Source organism: Desmodus rotundus, chromosome 4, assembly GCF_022682495.2.
Source record: "Desmodus rotundus isolate HL8 chromosome 4, HLdesRot8A.1, whole genome shotgun sequence".
Lineage (NCBI taxonomy): Eukaryota > Metazoa > Chordata > Mammalia > Chiroptera > Phyllostomidae > Desmodus > Desmodus rotundus.
This window is the reverse complement of record NC_071390.1, coordinates 44,915,234-44,940,336: the sequence shown is the minus strand read 5'-3', so window position 1 is coordinate 44,940,336 and position 25,103 is coordinate 44,915,234.

Here is a 25,103-nt window from a genome sequence, read left to right as displayed (position 1 = left end):
CAATGAATTTACTATATACTTCTGTATGATGCAGTACTTCCATCATGTTATTTCTAAAAATATAAAAAGTATATCCATGTAAAGGACTGAGTTAAAGGAATGGCCATTCAACCTTTATTCAAAAAAGCAATATTTTGAAATAATTCAAATGTTCCTCACAGGAGAATAAACAGATTATGACATATTCATGTAGTGGAATATTGTTCAGAAATTATAAGAAACAAACTACTGACTCTCACAACAACATGAATATTTTTCTTAAATGTTCAGTGAAAGAATTCAAAGCAAAAGACTACATACATTCTGATGCCATTTACATGACAGCTGAGTAATCTAAAGAGACACCAATCAGAACAGGGATTGCCTCTGTGAGCCAAGAAGGGAGGGGCAGTGGGAATTTGACATCTTAACTGCTGTGGTACTTAAACCTGTATATGCATTTACGAAAACTCTGAACTGCGTATCCTTAGCACATGGGTGTTTTATAATACGTAAGCTTATCTCAGTTTTACAAATAAGAGAAAAATATGAGTTGACAATGTCCATTTCATGTTTTCCTTTATCACTGGTATTAAGTAGCTAGTCAATTCCTGCTCATTTGCTATTCATGTGTTTGACACTTGTAAATTTCAATTTGTTTTCTTTGAACTGTGTCCAACGGTACATCTTTCTGCGTTTTACTATCCTTGACACCAATTTCATACTGCTTTATAGGTCTACCTAGTTACAGCATCTCATTCCTCGTATCTGTAATGTTCTTATTTATTGCTGAGTTCACTAGAATGTACTCTGTGGAGCCTGTCCGTAAAAATTTGCTTTATATATTTAGGTGCTCCTAAGTTGGGTATATAAATCTTTATAAAGTTTATTAAATGTTGTTAATAAACAACATTAAAAGGTTTATTAAGAGCAAAAAACTTTTATATAGCTCTTTTTTCATGTATTCAATATCACTATAAACTGGAAAGTGACATATTATGCATTTCCATTTTCAGGAACAAGAACAATTGAGGTACAATAAAATGTTATCAGAGGAAAAATACAGCTCACATCAGCCAGCACACTTCACTTTGGTATACTAAACTAGAATGCAAATCCCCCCCCAATTTGTATAACTTTATGCAAATTAAATGAATATAAAGCAGCATAGCCAAGACTTGTAGCTTTTCATATTAATAACTAGAAGATTGAGAAGCTGAGATATAATTTTATCTGAATGGTTATTTTATATAAAAGCAAAAATTAATTTTAAAAAATATTTCATAAGCTACCAGCCAAGAAAGATCTTTAATGACTGGTAAATATCTCTAAAACATGTTAATTGCTCCTATTATAAATACTCCAATTGGTTAACTCTGTTACTAAGATGAAGATGTCAACCAAATCAATCTATTCCTAGAAAAGCTCACACACAATCTGCCTTTGTAAAAAACAAGGTAGACTACTATTGTAAAATTTTCTTAATATGCCTATCCTACCTAATTCAGTCCATGTAGAAAAAGAGGAAACAAAACAATTGTTATCTTAATTACTTGTGGTATTATCTGGCCTCTCTCTACACCTGGAACTATTTCAATGTGGGCGGTGAAAATACCATCAGTTAACATATTACCCAGTAGTAGCAATTTGAACAGTGACAGATCCCTCTTGCATTCTGTCCAGATCTGTGCACTCAACAGGAGACACTGGACTCTGAACGGAAATGCTGGCACAATCTGACGGATGCTGTCAGGGCTCCTCAGTGTGAAGTGCATTGCTACTAACGATCGTGCCATGAACTGCTGGCGGGATATTATTAACGACACTGTCTGAGATCTGCAACTCTCTGGTGTATCAATTAGCAGAAGGTACACTATCGATTTTATTCTTCAGGTTAAATATCCAAAATTAAAGGCAATGATATACAAGTTTCATGGTGCTTTTCTGGACGTTCTGATTATTTGGTATTGGTGTCTTGTTTGCTTTAGATTAAAATTATAATAAAATGACTAAAATTAGTCTGTCTTCTCAAATCCATTTGGATGATGTATTGAATTTAAGGATATTGTTGGGGCGATGTTAGAAGTAAGATGGGAAGGGTCTAGGGAATGGCCATGAGAGGTGTTTGCAATGATTTAAACAGATTCTCTCTCTGGTTTTGGACAATGACTGGATAAGGACACATAGTTTTCATGGTAACTTGATTCTTTTTCGTTACATATTACAAGCATGTATGCACAAACTACACACACATACCCACCAGTCCCTGCAGAGTAAACAACTATTTACTTTCTACTTTCTGTATTTCAGACACAGTCCTAGGTTCCGTGATAGAAAACAAATAAGGCAATGCTCTGCCACTTAAAGTTTACAATTGGGTTTTTACTTTTCCCCCTACCAATTATTTAGTTGAAATAACCAAAGTTAACTATCCTAATGAGCCCTCCCTCCAGCTGCAGACTTATTTTTGAATACTAGAGGACTTCTGATCAATATGGAGGCATAGCTAGAGATGCTTCATCTCCTTATTCAACCATACAAAGGATCACAACTAACCTCAACACAAAAGAACACCAAGAACTGCCAGAAAATCAACCTGTATGGAAGCCTGACAACCAAGGATTTAAAGAAACTACATCATCCAGACAGGTAGGGGAGCTGCGTGGAGATGATGCAGTGTGACAGTGGTGAGGTGGCGGAGGTGCGGCAGCATCAGTGGCCAGTGGAATGGGCAGTCCCACATTCATGTGTGGTGGATAAAAATCAGGAAGGATAACTAGAGAGCAAGAGATCCCAGACCCTGGCCAGACCACACAGCCCCGGGTTCCAGCACCAGGAAAAGAAAACCTCCTAAGTTCTGGCTATAACCCAGTTGGGGTTGGGGTAGAGGAAGAAACTGCCAGTCTCTCAGGAGAGTCTGTTTAAAGGGCCTGCACAGTCCTAGAACGTACACAAACCCACCCACTCTGGGAACAAACACCAGGGCAACAGCTAGGGTGTGCCAGTCACATAAGGGAAGTGGGTGAAGTTACTGGAAGTAGGACAAGTGCCAAGCAAGCCCCCAGTATCCATGCAGCAGCAGTGTCTCCTCTCTGACTCCTCCCCCAAATACAGAGCCACAAAGTAAATAAATTGGGTTGCCCTATCCTGGCAATTACCTAAGGCTCTGCCCCATACAAATTAACAGGTACACTAAGACAGAGAGTAAAAGCAGCTCTACCTAATACGCAGAGACAAACACAGGGAGGCAGACAAATTGAGGAGACAAAGAAATATGGCCCAAATGAAAAGACAGAACAAAACGCCAGAAAAAGAACTAAACAAAATGGAGATAGCCAACCTGTCAGATGCGGAGTTCAAAACACTGGTGATCAGGATGCTCAGAGAACTCACTGAGTATGGCGAAAGCATAAGGGAAGAAATGCAGGCTCTACTAAGTGAAATAAAGAAAAATCCACAGGGAACCAACAGTGAAGGGAAGGAAGTTGGGGTTCAAATCAACAATTTGGAACATAAGAAAGAAATAAAGAGTCAAAAAGAACAGAATGACAGAAAATAAACAAGAATCCTAAAAAATTAACTCTGGGCCATCTCCAAAAGTGCCAACATCCAAATCATAGGGATGCCAGAAGGAGAAGAGGAAGAGCAAGAAATTGAAAACTTACTTGAAAAAATAATAATGTAAATTTTCTTAATTTGACAAAGGAAATAGACATGCAAGTGAAAGTAATACATAGAGTCCCAAACAAGTTGGACCCAGAGAAGATCACACCAAGTCACATCTAATTAAAATGTCAAAGATTAAAGATACAGAGAGAATCTTAAAAGTAGCAAGAGAAAAGAAGAGAGTTACCTACAAAGGAGTTCCCATAAGCCTATAAACTGATTTCTCAAAAGAAACCTTGCAGGCAAGGAAGGGCTGGAAAGAAGTATTCAAAGTGATGAAAAACAAGGACTACAACCTAGATTACTCTATCCAGCAAAGCTATCATTAAGAATGGAAGGGCAGATAAAGTGCTTCCCAGACAAGGTCGAGTTAAAGGAGTTCATCATCACCAAGCCCTTATTGTATGATATGTTAAAGGGACTTGTCTAAGAAAAAGAAGATCAAAACCATGAATGTTAAAATGACAACAAACTCATAACAATTTTTGCACACCGAATTAAAGTCCTCAATCCATAAACCTCTTCATTCTATAACATTATATATTTTTGAATTGATTAGTAATAGTTTACATACCAAAGTCAATCTTTGGATCTTATAAGAAAAAGAGGAGTGGTTCCTATTTAACATAACATTAATTACATGCATAGTATTATGTTACAGCATTTGTACACATAATTCATTCATTGTATACATTGTTGGGCATCTACCATATGCAAGATGATAGACTGTGCTGCAGAAACTATGCTAAACAGGGGAGATAAGCCGTCTTCTACAGGTAGTATATATTTAGGTCGGGAGATATATATTTATAAAATAGCAAGTGACAAATAAGGTATAGATAAAAGCTATAGTAAAAATAAAATATTGCAATAGGTATGGAGCCTGTATTATGTGACATGGAAATCCTCCATGTTTTCATTCCAAATTTCCAAATTAGCAGACGTATCATGTATTTCTCTCATACAGTTTTCTTTTCCCCTAAATCCTGCCTCCCAGAAGGTTTCATTCAGTTAAGAGGTGATTAATTCCATTGATCAAAACCAAGTGTTTTCGCTTAAGTAAAATCTATGGGCACATGCTGTACTTTTCTAACTCAATGACATGATAGGGAAAATGAAAAAACATAATCTCTAATAAATATATTCAATAATGATATTAGTGTTTTATTCTATGCTATGACATTTTAAATATTAAAGCTTATACCTACAGAAATTCAATCTTCATTTTGTAATCCCAGTCTCCTCTGCTTCTTTCAGTGGGGAAAGAAAACGTTATTATGTTAAAATGTAATTACAATGAAGAAAGTCCCAGGGTATGATTTAAATTTGACTTCCATGACTTTTAGAATATTTTGACAGTCATTATTCTCAATGGTGTCATACAATTTTTTTAAGCCTATTTTTTGGGTACATAGAAGTTAGAAGTATGTTGTTAAAAATTGAATTATGAATGAATGATATAAAATCCTACTTTCTAGTTCAAAATACATATACATCTTTCACACACACAATTTTCTTCGGAGGAGAAGAATGTACAGATAAGAGAGGTGCAGTATTTTAGCACTTAATAATTGCAAACCCTAGCTCTGTTACCTCTGTTTAACATCCGTGTTCTTCATTTTCCTGCTCCATAATGTGAGAATTAGGAAGACACACAGATTATGGGGACCCAGTGAGATAATCTGTGTAAAGTGCTTTGTCCAGCATCTAACACAGAGTTGAGATTCAATAAACATTAGTTTTAATATTACTTCAGTATACTAAGATGTACAAATGTGCTTTTAAAACTGAAGATAATTATATAAACTCTGAGGTATTTTGGATAGCCTAAGTGTTGAGTAAGGTCACGAGGTAATGCATCTTTCATTCTTTCATGCATGCATTCACTTACTTATTCATTCAGCTGAACCTGGTACCCGGGGACGCACAGCCGTAATATATATGGCGGTAGAGCACACCTTAATGTCCGACATAGGAATTCAGAAGAGATCACTGTATGCATCTTAATAACAGTTTAAAAAAATTAAACAAGATAAAAATGATTTTTTTCAAATTTGTTTTTACTTTTAAGTATATTTTATTGATTACACTATTATAGTTGTCCCATTTTTTTTCTTCCCTTTATCCCCCTCCACCCAGTACCTCCATTCCCCTCTTAGTTCAGGTCCCTGTGTCATACATATTAAGTTCTTTGGCTTCTCCATTTCCTATACTATTCTTAAATTTGCCCTGTATTTTGTGCTTACAAATTATGCTTCTTATTTCCTGTATCTTTTCTTCCATTCTCCCCTCTCTCCCACCCCACTGGTAACCCTCCATGTGATCTCCATTTTGTTTGCTTAGTTTGTTTTCGTTGTTTTTGGGGTTTTTTTAGGTTCAGTTGTTGAAAGTTGTGAATTTGTTGTCATTTTATTGTTCATAGTTTTGATCTTCTTTTTCTTAGACAAGTCCCTTTAACATATCATACGATAAGGGCTTGGCGATAATGAACTCCTTTAACTCGACCTTGTCTGGGAAGCACTTTATCTGCCCTTCCACTCTAAATGATAGCTTTGCTGGATAGAGTAATCTAGGTTGTAGTCCTTGTTTTTCATCACTTTGAATACTTCCTTCCAGCCCCTCCTTGCCTGCAAGGTTTCTTTTGAAAAATCAGCTAATAGTCTTATGGGAACTCTTTTGGAAGTAACTCTCTTCTTTTCTCTTGCTGCTTTTAAGATTCTCTCCTTATCTTTAATCTTTGGCTATTTAATTTTGATTGTCTTAATGTGTTCTACTTTGGGTCCAACTTGTTTGGGACTCTGAGCTTCCTGTACGTGTATGTCTATTTCCTTCACCAGCTTGTTCTTTCATTATTTTTTCAAGTAAGTTTTCAATTTCTTGCTCTTCCTGTTCTCCTTTTGGCACCCCTATGATTTGGTTGTTGGAATATTTAAAATTGTCCCAGAGGTTCCAAAGCCTCTCCTCATTTTTTTTTTTTAATTCTTCTTTCTTCATTCTGTTCTGGTTGAATGTTTATTTCTTCCTTTTGTCCCAAATCATTGATTTCCTTCCCTTCAATGTTGGTTCCCTGTATTTTGTGCTTTATTTCACTTTGTATAGCCTTCACTGCTTCCTCTACTTTGCATCCATACTCAATTATTTCTGTGAGCATCCTGATTACCAGTATTTTGAACTCTGCATTTGATAGGTTGTCTGTACTCTCACCGCTTAGTACTTTTTCTGGAGTTTTGATCTGTTCTTTCATTTGGACCATATTTCTTTGTCTCAGTGTACCTGTTATGTTTTAAGGAGTGGAGCCTTGGGTATTTTCTAGGGAGGGGCAACCTACTTTGCTGTGTTGTGGTGTTGTATGTGGGGAAAGGATCAGCAAGGGGAACAGTGCTGCTTGCTCAGCTTTCACCCTGCTTTCCATCACTCCCCTGCTTCCCACATGTGAACTGCATCCTTTCAGGTGCTTCCCTGGTGCTGATTCCCAGTTCTGTGAGCGTGTGCACATTCTTGGTTCCCGTGGGCCCCTCCAACAAACTCTCCTGTGAGACTGGCAGCTTCTCCCACCACCACAACCCTCTCATGTTTTTACAGCCAGAGGTGCTGAGGCTTTATTTTCCTGGCACTGGAACCCTGGTTTGCGTGGTCTGTTTTGTTCCCCATTTGTTCCTCCCACTTTATCTGCATGCAAATGTGGAATCACCTGGTCTACCAACCACTGCCTGCCTGCCCGGTCTACCAGCTGCCTCCTTGCCACATGCCCTCTTCATGCTGGCTGCCATCTCTGCCCCTCCTACCATTCTGGAAGAATCTTTTTTCTTTAACTCCTTGATTGTCAGACTTCCATACAGCTAGATTTTCTGGCAGTTGTGTCTTTTTTTTGTTTTGTTTTCTTTTTAAATTGGTTGTTATCCTTCTTTTGATTGTGTAAGGAAGTGAAACATATCTCCCTATGCTTCCATCGTGGCTGGAAGCCCCCCAAATGATAATTTAAAAAGTCTCTTCAGAGATCTACTGATGCAAAGAAGTATAACAAAAGTAGACATCAGAATGCAACGAGCCTTTCATCTGACAGAGACTTAGAGACTGTTCTCACTCCTGGGAGATCTGTGGGGTAGAGAACTCGGCCATAAAACGGGGTGTGGCCAAACACCCAAACTGTGAGGAACTTTGAAATACCATGTTTGAACCACCACATGGGAAATACCATGATAGGCTAGAATCCTGAAGATCCTCATTAATAAAGTGAGTGTGTACCTACGTGTTAAATTCTTAATAAATATGGGTCTTTGCCAAGCAAAGTAGAAAAGGGTAGTTTTGGCTAAAGTTGAGGGTTGTGGGAGTCTGCTAAGAGATATCCCTGTCAAGCTGCACCAGGTTTACATGAGTAGAATGTTCTCCCGGAAGGCATGAGCAAGGGGAAAGAACTGAGCATAAATAGGCACTTCCAACTTTGAACTAACCATAACAGACAATGGGGCTAGAGAACCCTTCAAGACATTACACATCTTAAAACAGCAGAGGATCAAGGCCTTTAAAATACTGAGGGAAGAACAAGAGAACTGAAATAGATCCCCTTAGGTTAAAAAAAAATCAAAAACAAAACAAACAATGACAACAACAAAACAGGAAGGACAGAAGAGAAAAGGTAACTTCCCAGTAATCAAAAAACCTGGTTGCTGGGTTGTAAACTAGAAGATAATATTCTACTCTGGAAGTGGGCATCTCAGTTGTGAAGAAAAGAAATATCTGTGGTTCCTAAAAAATTATCTGAGTGTGGAAAATTTAGCATTTTAAAAATGATAAAGGTAGAAATGATGTTGCATTTTGTTTTTGTTCCTCTGGTTTGTTTTTGTTTCCAGGAGGAATTCAAGAATACTTGTAATTACTTAGCTGCTATACATCTTTCTCTTTTCCATCAGAGTGCCTGGAATGGGGAAAAAACTAAAAAAGAAAGAACCATGCCTGGAACAAAGTCAGTGAACACACAGAACTGGAGTTGCCTCAGACCCTTTGACTTGGCAGACGTTGCTGATCCACCTCTGCACCGGTTTCTACTGAGCTATTCAGGGACACAACCTTCCTATCAACACACTGACCCAAAGGCCTGCCGCTCAGGAGGCACTGGCGCTGTAGAGATCACGTAATGTTTCTGTCTCAGCTCAGGTAAGAAATGTGACTTAAATCCAACACTGGAAAGTATCAAAAGTATAGTATTATTCTTGGCAATGAAGTTTAGTCATCACTGTGCTTCCTTAACAAAAAGAGAAGTTCACATGGACTTAAAACTACCAGCATCTTTTCCCTTACAATATTTTAATGAATGAAAGTAATATTAGTTATTAACAACGACTAACCTGGGGAGCACTGTGACAAGTAATTTTATGGATTATGTCAAGCTGACTCATAAAAATATTATGAGACATATCCCCACTTACTGATGGGAAAACCTAATATAAGAAATTATTTCATTTTGTGGAAAAAACATAGATATTTAGTGGTAGCATCATGATATAAACCGGTACAAAGTCCAAAACTTTCATTTCTAATATTTGGGGGTTCTGTTAACTACTAGAATAACTATTTGTTATTCTAAAAATATTTACCCTGATCATAGTTTTACAAAACTGTTCTCTCTCTCTAATATACACACACACACACACATACACACACTTTCTTCAGTAAAACAAACAAACAAAAACACTCTTTGCCTGAATTTTATAATTTAGGAATTGGAAAAAAGCAAAACAAAATACTAAACCCAGAGCAGTGAAAGTGAAATTCCACTTTCATGCCTAATCTCAAAAGTGCTATTTTCTAAATTGGATTATGAATGTGAGAGCTCTGTTCAATAAAACATTTATTAGGCCAAGGTGACTGATGCCACACGCATAAAGTACTCTTAATACAAAATGTACTGCACAGGAAAAGAGACAAATAACATGGCCCGCACACATGCCTTCCACACAGACAAATCAAACAAGAGACCTGATAAACAGTGACAAAATAATAGAGTAAAAACATCATGGAAACAAAGAATGGACTGAAGGCCTTTATCTTTTACTTATACTTATGAATTAATAAGGCAGGCTACATATAAAAAGACAAATTCTTTTGAAATGAGAGATGCTCAAAGAATAATAATAATTAATAACTTATACTTTTAGAAGATATTTACCTCATATAAGAAAGATGAGCTTTGGAAATTTAAACACAGTAAAACAAGGGTACTTAAGGATTTTATAAATTTGTCAATCCACAAAAGTCATCTTAAATTTCAACCTGAAGTACTTTATTTATAATCATTCTGAATCACGGAGGGCATGCATTCCCAAAGAGATTGTAAACACCGCGTGGCAATGTAACTCTTTTTGGGAAACATTATGGTAAGACCTTAAAATGGGCAACATTTGCTTTGCTTCTTGAAATCAGTTTTTTTTAAACCTCACAAATAGAATAAACTGCTAGAAAGAATTAATTATATTATGGATGATAATTATATTATGGAAGAATTAATTATATTATGGAAGAATTAATTATATTATGGATAAAAAAAGAAAAGATGAAGCCTGATATCATTAGTTGATGTATTACTGTTGTTTCAAAATGCTTCCTATTATGTAAAAGAGAACCACACTGGTTTGATGGTTATTTTAACATGATGGCCCCTGTTTTGCAGAACAACAACATATACACACAGAGAAAGATTTAAGGGGAAATATTTGATTTTAATCACTGGCATTCAATGGGGCAGACATATTAGAAATCGGGTATTCCTTGTCCATCCAGAGACCACTAAAGTTTAAAGAAGAATATTATTTCCCCAGAAGATAGAAAATGTTTCTAAATCTACTGCTAATGGTGTGAAAGAACAAGCTCAGAGCCAGGAGTTCAGATTGACAAAAGAGGTTAAACTCAAAACCCAAAGTGACAAGCTGTTATTAAAATGACATGATCTAAAATAATCATTGAAAAAAAATCAGCCCTTTCTTTTGGATGTGCTTAGAGCCTTGATATTTCATTTTTTACACAGTTTGCAAAGAATACAAAGCAGTATCCCAGTCTGATGGAGCAGGGGGGATGCAGAAAGGCTTACTGGAGCCTAGCGTGATATAAGAGCTGAGTACGTCTGTGAGAATAGTTGTGTTATCCTCCGAGAGCTCTGCTGCTGGGTGTTTTAGGAGCAGAGAGCTTGTTTTTCTGGATTAAAGTTGTCTATGTTAATTTCTTCTCACAGCTGTATGCAGCTACTATTTTTGGTAATGACCCTTATAAGGGCCTGGAATTTAAAAGGAGATTTAAAATTCAGTTACTATCCCTGGCCAGGTAGTATGGTTAGAGCATCATCCCCATACACCAAAGTTGTGGTCCCTGGTCAGGGCACATACAGGAATCAACCGATAAAGCATAAATAAGTGAAACAACAAATCAATGTTTTGATGTTTCTCTCTCTTTCTCTCCCCACTCTAAAAAAATCAATTAAAAAAAGACTCAATTACTAGGACTTTTCTAATCACCATGAATATCTGCCAAAGGCTCACGGGCTCTCAAACACATGAAGTCCAGAGAAACAGCTTTAGCAATGATATTATGAAATTAGAACTTCATAATAAGGTATCTTTTCAGCAAAGTAGAAATTTGAGAGCACCTAGGACTGGGCAGTATCTTGGGAACCTAGAAATCATATCGGTTGAAAGTGGTCGAGATACTGTGTTTCAAAACAATTTTTCATTGTCAAATACAGAAGTCCCAAGGCACCTCTACACCTTAGGATACAGTTCTCAGCATTCTTTTTTGAAATGCTTTTCACCTAGATTCTGCTCCTTTGGAGACTGAAGCTGGAAGTTTTCTCCAGGCCAAATAGGAAGAGAAGATTTTTTTTTTTTTATTTTGTCATTTGCCACACCATGCTTCTTTTTAGAGCTTTTCTCTTGCTTGTGGTGTGTGTGTTATCTTCATTCTCTGTGGCATTTTTATCTGGCATTTGAAATTCCCAGCTGTAAACCAGTCTTCAGGAGAAAGCTGAAATCTATGTCTCTGAATTACCAATATCTTTTCCTTTCTTTCAGAGCCATTATCCATGGTGGACAGGACAGGCAAGGGCGTTTGTTAATAACATTCATTAAAAGATTACTTTCAAACTGACAATTTCAATAAAACTACTTCATTTACATGAATACCAGTTTAGTTGCTGAAATATGAATATGAATAGCACGATGCTTTATTAAAGAAGATGAATGTCCTCTAACGCAGAATGGCAAAGTGTTAAAATGCTATTGTAACACCGCCTTTCTTTTAGACTCAGAGGGCCGTCTACACAAATAAAAACAGAACAACTCCAGCAAAGCCTTCTACGTGACAGCTGTCAATAATAGTATTGTCAACACAAGGTACTGGATATCTGACGAAGTTATCGAACTGCCCATTTTCTCTTGTGATGCTGATGCCAAAACCATTTTCCCTTCAGTGTAATACTTCATTTCAATTTGTATGTGAGGTCTGAGCTATTCTTTTATGATGTCAAAGCAATTGTTTCATGTAATACCTTGTGATCTTTTATTTATATTTCGCTTTTCATATATTTTGCCTGAAAACCAAACTATCTAAAAGTGTATAGGTTCTGGGATTATTTTCTTTCATTTTAATCTTTACCACCTAGGAAGATGGCCTGCACATGTGACATATTTGCTTCGTGTTTGAGTGTAAAAATTGTAATTGTCGGGTAAATGTACTTCCTCTACTAAATGCTACTTCTGGATTAAATGTTCCTGTATTCATACATTTTTGACATTGCATATTATGTGAAACTCTAACATTTTGGAACAAACTGGTATTTTGGCTTACTAGGTTAAAATTATTTGTCTAGAGTCTACAATCTGCAATTTACCCCCCAAATTTAGTGTCCTTTATTGTCCTTTGCTATGAGGATGTCTGTTGGCAATAATGTCAGGGATACAGAGACTACCAGTTTAAAAAGATGTGGCTAGGGTAACAAAGTTTCACCCTTTTAAAAAAAAACATTATCTTAAATATTATCCTCATCACTGGCCTTAGTATCATTTCATTGACTTAATTCTTTATCTAAGAACCATTTTAGATTGTATGGTAATTTCTCTACTGGATATTTACCTATTATTAAGCTTCTGGACAAAAGAATAGCCTGGTATTGTCTCTCAATCCAAAGTAACTAGGTAGTCATATGCCGATTATTAATTTTCAATTTATAAAACACAGCCTATGGTACTATCTCTACTGAGGCTTTCTAAACTTCTGTTAGGTCAAGTGCACACTTAATTTACAAGACAAAATAACACAATCCATTATATAAACATCTAACAAAAATTATCACCATTCTATACAACATAATGGGGTCTACATTTGGTTTCCCACACATGTTAATAATAACCTGAAAGTACATCTTCTCATAAAATTACTTCAAGATTATATCTGTCAATAAAATAAAATCTGCCCAGGCTGGTGTGGCTCAGTGGCTCAATCAGTGGATTGAGCACCAGACTGCAAACCAAAGGGTCGCCAGTTCAATTCCCAGTCAGGGCACGTGCCTGGATCGTGGGCCAGGCCCCCAGTGGGGGGTGCACGAGAGGCAACCATACCTTGATGCTTCTCTCCCTCAAGAAAAAGTAAATAAATTCTTTATAAAGTGAGGCAGGTCTCAAGGCATAATGTGTATTGACATCAAAGCCCACGCATGAGGCACATAATTTTAATTTTTGCTATTTCATATTTGAATATGATTATTCAAAGAGCAGTATTTAGTTTTTGTCCACACCGGAAGTTATTTCCAAAAACATGTTATCTTCCAAGGAACTCATTTTGTGAATGGTGGTTTACCTTCCTATCTTGAGCAGTCATCCCAAGAATTCATTTTTTTTTCTCACTCCCTTGCATTTCTGTGAGAAATAGAGTCAAATAAAGTACTTTTGAGTTCTACTTCTGACTTCTAATAAAATAAGCACAGAAGAAGGTAACCTACTTGCTACGTCTATTTGAATATGCAAAGAGAAAAGTCCTCATACCAATTTCTAACGTGATCCACCCAGCACTGATTAACTCTAGAGACTTGCCTGGGGGAAGGCCACACCCAGTATATATAGCTTTTAAGAGCAACATAGCTGAGAGACAGCAGGAAAGGGGGACATGGAGTGAGCAAATCATGTTGATTACTGAATGGGTCATGGATCAGTATTCAATAATCTGTTTTTTGAGATTCAAGTTAAATATGAACTACAATAGAGAAATAAGTACTATAGTAGATATATATTAAAATGAAATCAGCATCAATCTGATGGAGGCCAACACCTTTCAAACCTGAAAGCACCTTAACATCAGCAAAATGGATTCATTTTATTGAAATTGAGACAGATCCTATTAAACAAATACGCTTCCAGAAAAAACACAAAAGCACTGAAAAATCAAACACGCACACATAAGCATAAAAGTTGAAGGATGTTTGAAGCTTGCCCTGAAGCCCCATGTGTTCCAGAACACCTGGATTCTTCAGTATTCGTGAGTGGATTTCAAAGGTCATGGACAGCAACTTACAAGAAGAAAATAGGTTCTCTCAGGACAAACAATTAAAGTTGCAACAGCAAGCTCTGCTTCTCCTAGTGAAGGTACACTCAGCCCTTCCCATCCCCACCACCCACCACAACACACACACAAAGGCCAACTCTGTTGTTTATAAGGAGAACATAAAAAATGACAGAAGCTTTAGGAGTTATTTTAATTTTAGACCTTATAAAATCCTCCTAGGTCAGTTTTGATACAGACGTTATTGGCTACGTGGCAAGGAAGTCCTTTGCAGCCAATTAAAATCCTGAAATTTCGATGAACAAATGGTCTCTGTCTCAACTACAGAAACCCAGAAAGCATTACTATGGAAGCAAATGAAGATAGGAAAGGGGCACAGGCCCAAATAGCCATGTTATACCTGCAGGATCTATGACTTGTGACTTGTAGCCCATTATCATATAATTCTTATTTAAATAAAAATGTATTCAAAGTTAGAGTGAGATACTATACTAAGGGGTACAATCATATGTAAATAAGAAATATTTATATTTTGATACAAAATATAAAGGCTGGAAAGATAACAATAGTACATTACAAAAAAGAGACACAAGAATAGAGTTGGAAAAACAGAGAAAGGATGCAACGAGGTTCAAATAAGTAAAACCAGATATACTTACTAATTTCATAAATACTACATTTCAAAAGCTGAAGTATTACTTTTATATATAACATCAATTGTTTTTCTGGTCCCTGGGTCAATTCATAAAGCTTCAGGGCCAAGTTCACTCATGATAGGGTAGGGAATCAATGCAGTTTTAAGGACCAGTGTCCTTTCTAAACTTATGCAGCCAGGATTCTTTTCAGTAGATGTACAACCTAAGGGCGGGTGTGACTCAAGGCATGCAGGAAATGGATAAATAACCAAGTATCACAATGCCTGATTATTCCAAAGTATATTATACATATGTATGTTTCTAAAAGCATGACTTAAACATGTTCATTTTCCTACTTTGTACCACTCTCTGTTCCAAGTTTTTCACATCTGTAAGCTATCTCCCAAGGATTCCTCTGGTCTCTCACATAAACAACAAAGAATTGCCCTTTGGCACTATTTTTATATAGTAAAGTTTCTCAATTTTGCTCTTCTTCATACATAGTAATCCCCAGTTCCATTTCTGTTCTTGACAGAAAACTAATTTTTAAATCAATAAGAATATATAAACCTTGCCCCACAAAGAGTGTTTTCTCTAGAAAATGCAAAATTATAATGTGGAGATCAGACATTTTGACAAACATTAAAATCCACTAACACCATTAAAATCTTTGGCCAAAGAGCTCATTTGAGTCATATACTTCACTCTATCTAATATCTCACACTCATGCTGCCTACTGACACCACCATTGGATCAAATTCTTTTTATTAATGTCACTCCCTTGCAGTTTTATATTTTATTGTAATTACCAGTTTAACAGTCCTTTTTTCTGAAATATAAGTTGTTGTTTTTTTTTTTTAAGAAAGGGGATTCAATATTAGGGAAGTTTTCCAGGGGGAGAAGAGGCCTAAGTACCCAGCAGTAGATGAGTGGATCAAAAACTATGGTACATTTACACAATGTAATACTACACAGCAGAAAGAAAGAAGGTGCTCCTACCTTTCACGACGACATGGATGGAACTGAAGACTATTATGCTAAGTGAAATAAGCCAGTTGGTGAAAGACAAATACCATGTGATCTCACTTAAAAGAGGAATCTAAAGAACAAAATAAACTAACAATGAAAATGGAACCAAAGACATAGAAACATGGAACAGCCTGACAGCAGCCAGAGGAGAGCAGGGAGGGGGAGAATGGTGGAAATAAGGGGAAGGGACTAGTCAACAAACATGTAGGAATGACTCATGAACCTGAACAATGGCGTGGGAATGAATGGACTGTTGGAGCGGGGTTTGGGCTGGGCAGAGCAGGGCAAAGGGGAGAAAATTGGGACAACTGTAATAGAATAACAATAAAAAAAGAAAGAGGATCACTTTCCTATACCCTCAAACCCTAACTCACTACCTAGCGTTTATTGACCAATTAATAACTATTGGCTGATCTGAAGTAAAGATAAACGCCAGCTCACTCCATGAAATGGTCTGCTGCCATTCTCTGCCTCTTTACATCTCTGGTGCATCTTTAATCTCTTCTTAGAAACAGCCCAAGATCATAGTGACTTAGTTCTTCTGGAGTCCTCTGGAGTTACAGAAACCACTGGTCTTAGATTTGGGAAAACACCCTTAAGTTAATCACCAACAATTTTTTAGTTTAATGTAAATACACTAAAAAAATATGTTGCTTAATCTTTGCCTGCTACTGCATTACACAAAATGACTAGATAGATTTTACTAAATTTGATATTAGTTAACATAAAATATAGACCGCATACATGTATTAATACAAAAAAGCTAAAACACCTTTAGGTATTATTCTTTCAGACAACTGTAGGTGCTAATTTGCAGAAAGAGTTGCAAGTGGGTAACCCTGATGGCACATTTCAGGCTAAGATGCAGCACAATTTCCTTATTGCACAAAGGTTAATAATTAAACGAGCTGGGGGGTGCCAGCCTGTTTTCACTGACGAGATGCGTGTCCTATGTAGACTGAACTTTCCCACAGAATCTTCACCATCACATCACCATTATCCAGAAGAGTGACTAGAATAGCCTAGAATATTGTTGATGACCATTTTAAAATGGCTAATGTGTGCCCTTCTTACAGATGGAATGTTGAGTTTAAGAAAGGTGAGCTACATTTCTAGTAAATTATACCCATACATATGTAGTCAGGATCGAAACCATGTATCAACTTGTATTCAATAGGAGTGTCAATAAATGTTTTAAAAGGGGTGAATTAACAGGTAATATAAATGTAATAACAAATCCGATAACGTTAACCAAATTTTTTTTGAAAAGGTAGAGCCTTTCCTGTGAAACCATTTTTATCTCTGTTAACCATTTATTTGCTAAATATATGCTGCTTTTAAACACCATCTTTCTATTTTTTCTTTTCACGTGTCTTTTCTTTCCAATTTGATGAGAACTTTTTGATAACTCATTTTTTTTCATGCCTTTTTTTAAAAGAAGACTGTAAACTCTGCTAAAAGTGCAACATAATTTGACAATGTATGGTGGCTGTTAAGACAGTGAAAAGATAGTGAATGTGGTAGCAGACCGACAGGATTCATAAAGGCTGTAGACTTTTTTTTGTTTGAGAGTGGGGAGGGGTGGGAGAGAGAAGGAAAGAAACATTAATGTGCAAGAGAGATACATGGATTAGTTGCCTCTCACAAGACCCCAACTGAGGACCTGGCCCGCATCTCAGGCATGTGCCCTGACTGGGAATCGAACTGGCAACCTTTTGGTTCATAGGTGGGCACTCAATCCACTGAGCCAGGGCTTGTCTCATGCCTCTTTAAACCATCCACCTCTTGTTCCCCATTAACTCCCAACTATTATTTGTTGATTAAATTGATATACAACTGAATTAATGGCATTTTTAAAAAGGAGACGCCTGGAGACTGAAGTTTTAGAAAGCATATACTGTCATAAAGTAATAAATGGGTAGCGGTAGTGAAGAGGAAAACATTGTAAGTTTGAGACAACACATTCATCTACAGGCCACATACCTTTTTATCACTTTTTGGCAATGGGAGATGATCATCTAATTTTAGCACCCCACAACTTGTTCCTACAGTGTCTCACTGTACACTCATTCTCTCTCTCCTTGATACTACACTTACAAAACTTTGGGATGAGGGGAGGGGAATCATCTCTTAATTCACTCAAAAGTAAAAGGTATTTGCCTAATCAGGAAAGCAATGATGCTGCTGCAGATGATGAGTATTAAGACATTGATAATGATGTTAATAATACCAAATATTTATTAAGGGCTTGCTGTGCACTGGATAGTTTGAAGTGATTTGCTATGCTTTATGTTAGGCTATCTTCACAACTATTTTTTATCGCTATGTACAAATGACTATCCTGAAGTACAGGCAGCTACAAATAAGACACTCAAGGTCACAGAGCTAGTAAAGAGTAATAGAGGCACAGTAAAACCCCTGCTGTTTGACTCCGGAGACCACGCTCCTTATCACTGAGCTACAGTTGTCTCATCTGCATAGTGTCACAGGTGCTTAGGGACAGAAGATAGGAACTGGTGAGCATCTGTATGTGTAAGTTCTAAATGACTGCCGAGTTTTTTCTAGAAAATGTTAATCTAAAATGTTCATTTAAAAACAGATGTTTTTGGCTTAATCAAGTGTATATCTTGTAACAAAGTTTACCGTCAAGAAAATTTTAAAAAATTAATGTTTAATATGTGTTCAGAGCAAATCATAATGAAAACAGAAACCCCCAGAAAATTCACACAAGAAATGTAATGATGAAGAATCATGAAATTCATCAATCCAATTAACAGACTAAACAAGTGATGATTGTGGAAGAGAATGGGCATTTTTTATGAATCATAAGACTCAAAAGTATGTATACTTTATTAACTAGGAAATTTTAAACAATCCAAAGGAAATAATCACAAAGTATAACAAATATATACATATGATATTTTTAAAAACGGAAAAGTCAGATTGAGCCTAAGTGTCTGAAAACAGTAACTTTCACACAAGAAACATTCAAGTAAATAATGTAAAAATCTAAAAATAAATTACTCCTGGCTACTTGGAATTCTTCTTTCAAGTTTTCACTTCAAAACATACTGTTTCCTTTTTTACCAGTTTGGTAACACACATGATCCTCCCCTTGCTTCGACGCAGAGTAGTCATCCACGTGCATCGCTGACATCATTAAAGATGCGCCCATTTTCTAGTAATGCAAACAAGTTCAAATATGGCAGTTGGCTTACCTTTTCTTAACATCCACTTAGGCCATCTTGTTCAAGCTATTATCTTCACCCTCTTTATTTTTTCTGTTCCTCCCAACCCCTGAGTAAAAATGTCTTAAACATTCTCCTTGTTTCCATGCAAAACAGTTCATCCTCTTCTGAAATACCTTCCTCAGCCAACATCCTGTTTCCCAAATCATACCTCAAGTATTTGAAAGAAACACCTCAAAACAAAGACAGATTTCCCCTTAACGGCAAGACGTTATTCAATACTGCGAATATATTTACTTCTCTATGCCGTCAATTCTATTAGTATTGAATGTTGTAAGACGTCTTTCTTCCATTCATTTCATGTTAGTTACCAGTTTTCAACAAACAGAACTGTGTGGAGACATCCTTTTGGACACTACAGATATAGACTGAACTAGGAATATCTCCCAAACTTCTATTAATGTAAAGTCTCTAAATATTAAGTTCAGAAAGGTATCTACATAGTCTACGCCAGACAAAACAAATTGCTTTAAGGAACAGAAGCTTTATATTATGAAAAAACGTGGATACTATAAAGAGGCTACATTCATCATTTTTGACAAAATTCATCAGGACCATTTTGAACTGATTATTTAGTTTATTGCCCATATAGGCCAACTAGAATGTAAACTGAATGAAGGCAGAAATTTCTACTTTTTAAAAATTCATATGTTCTATTTCCTAACACAGTGATAAATGCATAAATGTATAAGAAATATTTGTTGAGTAAATATTCATTATAGTAGCAATGAATGCTTAATTCCAAAGTTTAATTTTTGTTGCTAATATTATATTTGTTTTAATTTGATCATATGCATTTCTTTGTTGACTAGGTTTGCCACACATAATTATAGAGAGAATAGTGGATTAAATGAATGCTTTGGTAGGGAAAGCACCAAAGAGATTTTCATTCTATACATATGATAAATCCTTCATCATTTAAAATCTTGGAATTTAAATGTTGAAAGTACATTTTAGAGTAGAGACTATCTGAACTGTGAATTGTTACTCTACCATGTCAACCAACTGACTTAAGAAAATTTCTAAATTTTCCCATATCTTTGTTCCCTTCTGCATAAATTGTGAGACTTTGTAACACAATTGTTGAAGATTAAATCAGATATTTCATATTACTATCAATGATCTGACATTTTGGAGAAGTTCTATAAATGGTAGTTCTTGCAAGTTTTATCTACATAGAGAGATCATTACATATTTTTCTGGTTAAACTGAATAATAAATCACTTTCTTCATTGAATCCTCTCCTGTGTGTGAAGAGAACAGTGAGAAAGGGATGTGGTCAATGGGAATATATTTGTTCCAGTGTTGCCCATGGGGAGCTATTTTAGGTTGGCTTATGCCATTTGATATTGATGGCCTCATTTTATTTATTTCTGATCACTTCCTTATTTTCAGGAATCTTCAGATGGCCCATGTTATTTTGTATTCTCTCTGACCCAGTGCTGGAATCAGTTAAGTTCTCCACAGAGGCCTGATTTATTTTATTGGAAATCTGCATTTGATCCAATGGTTTTTACTCATTAAACCATTTGTGGTATATGTTTGTATACACACACACACATATGCTAATACGATGTCTTGAAAATACATATGCATCTATATTTGTTTTGTATCTATCAGTCTGTATCAGTGTGCATATTTATATATGAGATACACATACACATATATACACAGACATATTGTATATACACAGGTTACATATTGTAACCTCTAACTCCAATCCAACATCACAGAGTGGATTCTAGCATCCCCCATTTGTTTGTAACTTCTTTCTCTTTCAATCAAAGAGAAACCAGTCTCTCACTATATACAATATATTTACACATTTTATCAACTATAGCATAAATATGTTAGTTCTATAAATACTAACACACACCTCTGTGAAAAAACTAATTTAGCTACTACAGTGTTAAAGAGTACAGTGTTTGCATAAAGTTAATTTTTCCTTTAGCCTCAAAATAACCAATTGAAGTGCTTTCTAAAGTTGCTTAGTTTAGCTTTCTTCTCCATGTCCTTCCCTATGGTTATGCACTTCATCTTGTACAACTCTGCATTCCCACTAAACTCTTTTCACATCCTGCTTGATATATTTTTAGAATGTTGCATAGTTTTAATTTAGACCTTTCTTATAGAGGAGTCAGGCCTTATTCCCCCCACATGCTCCAAGGAGCAGAGGTCCCACTCACCAGATTAGACCCCAGGCTGGCTGTCCTACCTGGTGCCGCAGGTGTCCCATAGTAGAAAGGAAATGGGATTCTTACTCTGGAAACCAGCCTTGCACAGGCCAGAGTGTTGCCAACCAGAAGCATAGCAGCAGCATAGATGATGAGCTGTGGAGAGAGACAGGCCATGAGCAAGAGGTAGCAGGGTAGGTAGGGGTGCTCCCCCTGCCCTGCCTAAGCTCTACCCACTTCTGGTGCCCATGCCCATGCCCTCTGCCACCTGGGGGCACCTGTACTGGTCTTATTTACATACAGTATGAAACGTATGCTGCGGTGTGCACTTGTGTATTGCCAATCGTATACAGTCATGTATTCGACATCACACTTTCTCACAGGACAGTGTCATCACTGCCAAAACCTCCTCGGGGTTCCCCTTTGCAGTCAGCCCCACCCTATAGTTTCCCCTATCCCAGAATGTCTCAAAAATAGAATAAGAAGCTTCTTAAACATGGATTCTTTCACTTAAATCATTTAAGATTTATCAATGCTGTTTTTCAAAACAATACTTCATTCTTTCATAGGTGAACAGTGGATGCTTCTATGTAAACTGACTGAAGGTCATCTGGTTTGTTTCCACTTATTCGTGATTATGAATGAATCTACTGTAAACATGTATATACTGATACGTCTATGAACAAAGTTTTCCTATCTCTAGAAAGGGGTTACTGTATGTTAAACCACATTAACAGACTGCTAAACTGCCTTCCAAAGTGACTGTTAATTTTGCACATTTACTAGCAAAGTGTGAGACTTAAGATTTGTCTGCATCTTCATGAAAAGCTGGAATTACCACATTTGATTTTTGTGTATGCATGTGAGTGCGTGTGTGTGTGTATGTGGTCAGTCTAATAGCTTCACTGTTACCACACTGAGGTCTCATTGAGCTTTTGGTGCACATTCCCCTGATTACTAAAGATGCTGACCATCTTTTTTTATATAATTATTTGCTATCTGTATACCCTCTGTGTGAAGTGTCTTTCCCAATATTTTCCTATTTTTCAGCTGGGATTTGTTGTTGTCAGGCTACTGAGTTTTAAGAGTTTTAAGTGCATGGGTACAGTTTATTTGTCAGAAATGTTATTTGCAAGTATTTTCTCCCAAGCTGTGACTGCTTTAATTGTCTTAACAGAGTCTTTCACAGAACAAAAGATTTAATTTGATAATGTATAACTAATATTTTTTCTCTAGATTCTCCAATAGTTTCTATGCAGACGGTCATGCCTTTCATTTATTTTTCTAGCCTTATCCTGGCTAGGGCTTTATATAAGATATTAAACTGGAGTGGTGAGGGGAAATATCCTTGTCTTGTCGTGAATCTTAAGGAAAATCATTTCATCTTTCCCTATTGAATATATTAGCTGTAGGATATTTGCAAATTTTTTAGCAGGCTAAGAAACTTCTCTTTGATTCCAAGTTTCTTCCATTGATATCCAAATTAACCAGAGTTATTTGAAAGTAATGATGAATTTTGTTTGGTGCTTCTTCTGCAAATATTGATATGGTAATTTTTTATTCTTTAGTCTGCTAATATTGAGTGATATTGATTAATTTTCAAATATTGTATAAACTTTTGTCTTTAGACAACCCCATGTTTTCTTCATATTGGTAGATTTAAGGAGCTAATGCTGTTGAGAGTTTTTTGTATATTTGATGATAAGGGATTTGGGTCTGTAATTTTCTTATATTGCCTTTAAAACATTAGGAAAATGCTGGCCTCATAAAAGGAATTGGAAGTGTTTTCCTCCTCTTCTAATCCTTGGAAGAGACTGTGGAGAATGAGCGCTTCTTCGTTAAATAGGTGCTCAACATTTGTCCCTGGGAGAAATCTGTATCTGATGTTGTCTTGTTTGTAAGGTTTTTACTATAAATTTGATCTCTTTAGCAGATGACTACTTCTTCTTGAAAGAATTTTACGTCTCCATGAAATTATAAAAAATATTCTGTATTTTCTGGGGCACCATGGAAATCTGTAACTGGCTCAGCATGTGGGTGCGAAAAATCTTGTGATCTACTTACCAGGTATTGATTTCTAAGAGCTAGCCTTTATTGTGAAAAATTCTCATTCTTTTCTTTCAGGTTATAGATCCTTTTCCTCCACGGAAATTATAAAGTACCCATGATTATAATGAGAGAACATATTAATGTGTCTGTATGTCTGGACTCCTCTTCATACCTTTGTCATATGTCCTTATACAGGAAGATATTCGACTTCCACCACACCTGTTTCTTTGTTCAACATAAGGCATCTTTGTTCAGTTACTGAGCAGTGACGCATACGAGCAATGTCCACACTTTTCAGAGCGCCCACCTCTATGTCATTATATACTCAGAGCTTGTGAAACAGATTTCATTTTTCACTTATTATTCTGTATATTTTCTGAGCTAAATCACTTATAATCCTTTTAGCTATCTGTGATCACATGACTGAACATCAGGATGAAAGCTAAAAATGAATAACCTTTGCAAACACGTTCATTTAATGTCACATATCCATGTCCCATTTTAGAATGTGTGAATAAATTAAGGCAATGTTAATTTTCTTTCAAACTCTGTTTGGTAGAGTAGTTCTAATTTACTAAAATGAAATACCTTAACTCTTAAAGTGCTCAAACAAATTTTATCCTTTCCCACTGCTCTCTATTACATTCTCATGTCCTCTCACCTTTCTCAAAACTATCTTCTGAATAATTTGGGGAGTCTGTTAGATGTCAGCCTAATGAATCATAGGTCTCAGTGAATCCTAATAAAGAAAAGGATACACTTGGGTAATTAAACCTCACCAATATGAGCACAAAACCTTCTGGCCTGAAGAGGCCGTTGAGTTCCAGGCTGTGAATAAGAACAACAAGAACAACAAAAAGGCCACACACTAAAGCTGACAAGTTTTAGTCAGCTTTAACTTGGGTTAAAGCTCAGGGGAGACCTGCATGGCAGCCTTATAAACTCAGAGACCAAAAGTAACCATATAGGATGACGTCTGAGATTAAAACATCTTAACTAAAAGTGAGTCACAGTGGGTAGTCTTGTCCTAGGCAAGTATCTTCCCTGATAAAGGTCAACGGTTACCTTAACTGAGTCTGTATTGTCTTTGTGTCTCCTCTGATTGTAACGTACAAAATGAACTGCAAAACAGAATCCTCAGACACTTTAAAACTAACAAATTAGTTTGCTCCTCTATGTCAAGCATGACCAAATACCAAGCTTTCTTCTAAGTATTACATTCCATAAATGTAGGCAACTTTATTTAAGGTTTTAATTTCCCCAAGAGAGTTATTCAATACATAACAATGAAAGACAAAGCAATAACAAATGATGAGTGGAAAGATTACTACTAGCCTATGCCTACTTTATGTCTTCATGAATATTCTAACAATCTCGTAGTTGTAAGTAAATTTACTTACTTATGACCTGTCATGATTATCGGGTCTTTCAGTGCCAGAAATTATTGTGTCCATGTCATGTTTTTCATCGTAAATCATGCCTCCTATTAGTATTAAGTCCTTTGTGTGTCCTTACAGTAAGCCAACGAGAACAGATTTGTCTGTACAGACACCTTGTTTGTCAATGTGCTAAATGGTCAATGACAAAACTTAATAAGGAACCACAGATATATGCAAGGGGGACCCCAAAATGGAGTTATCTTCTGGAGGGCAGACCCCGTGTAGCACATGCTTCCCTTGATAGGTGAGTGTTCTAGGAACCCATCTGTATCAGCGTACCAGCTGGCATTGTTGTGAGAGGCGGCATTCAGCTTCAGTGATTTTTTTTTTTTTTGAAGACTCTTT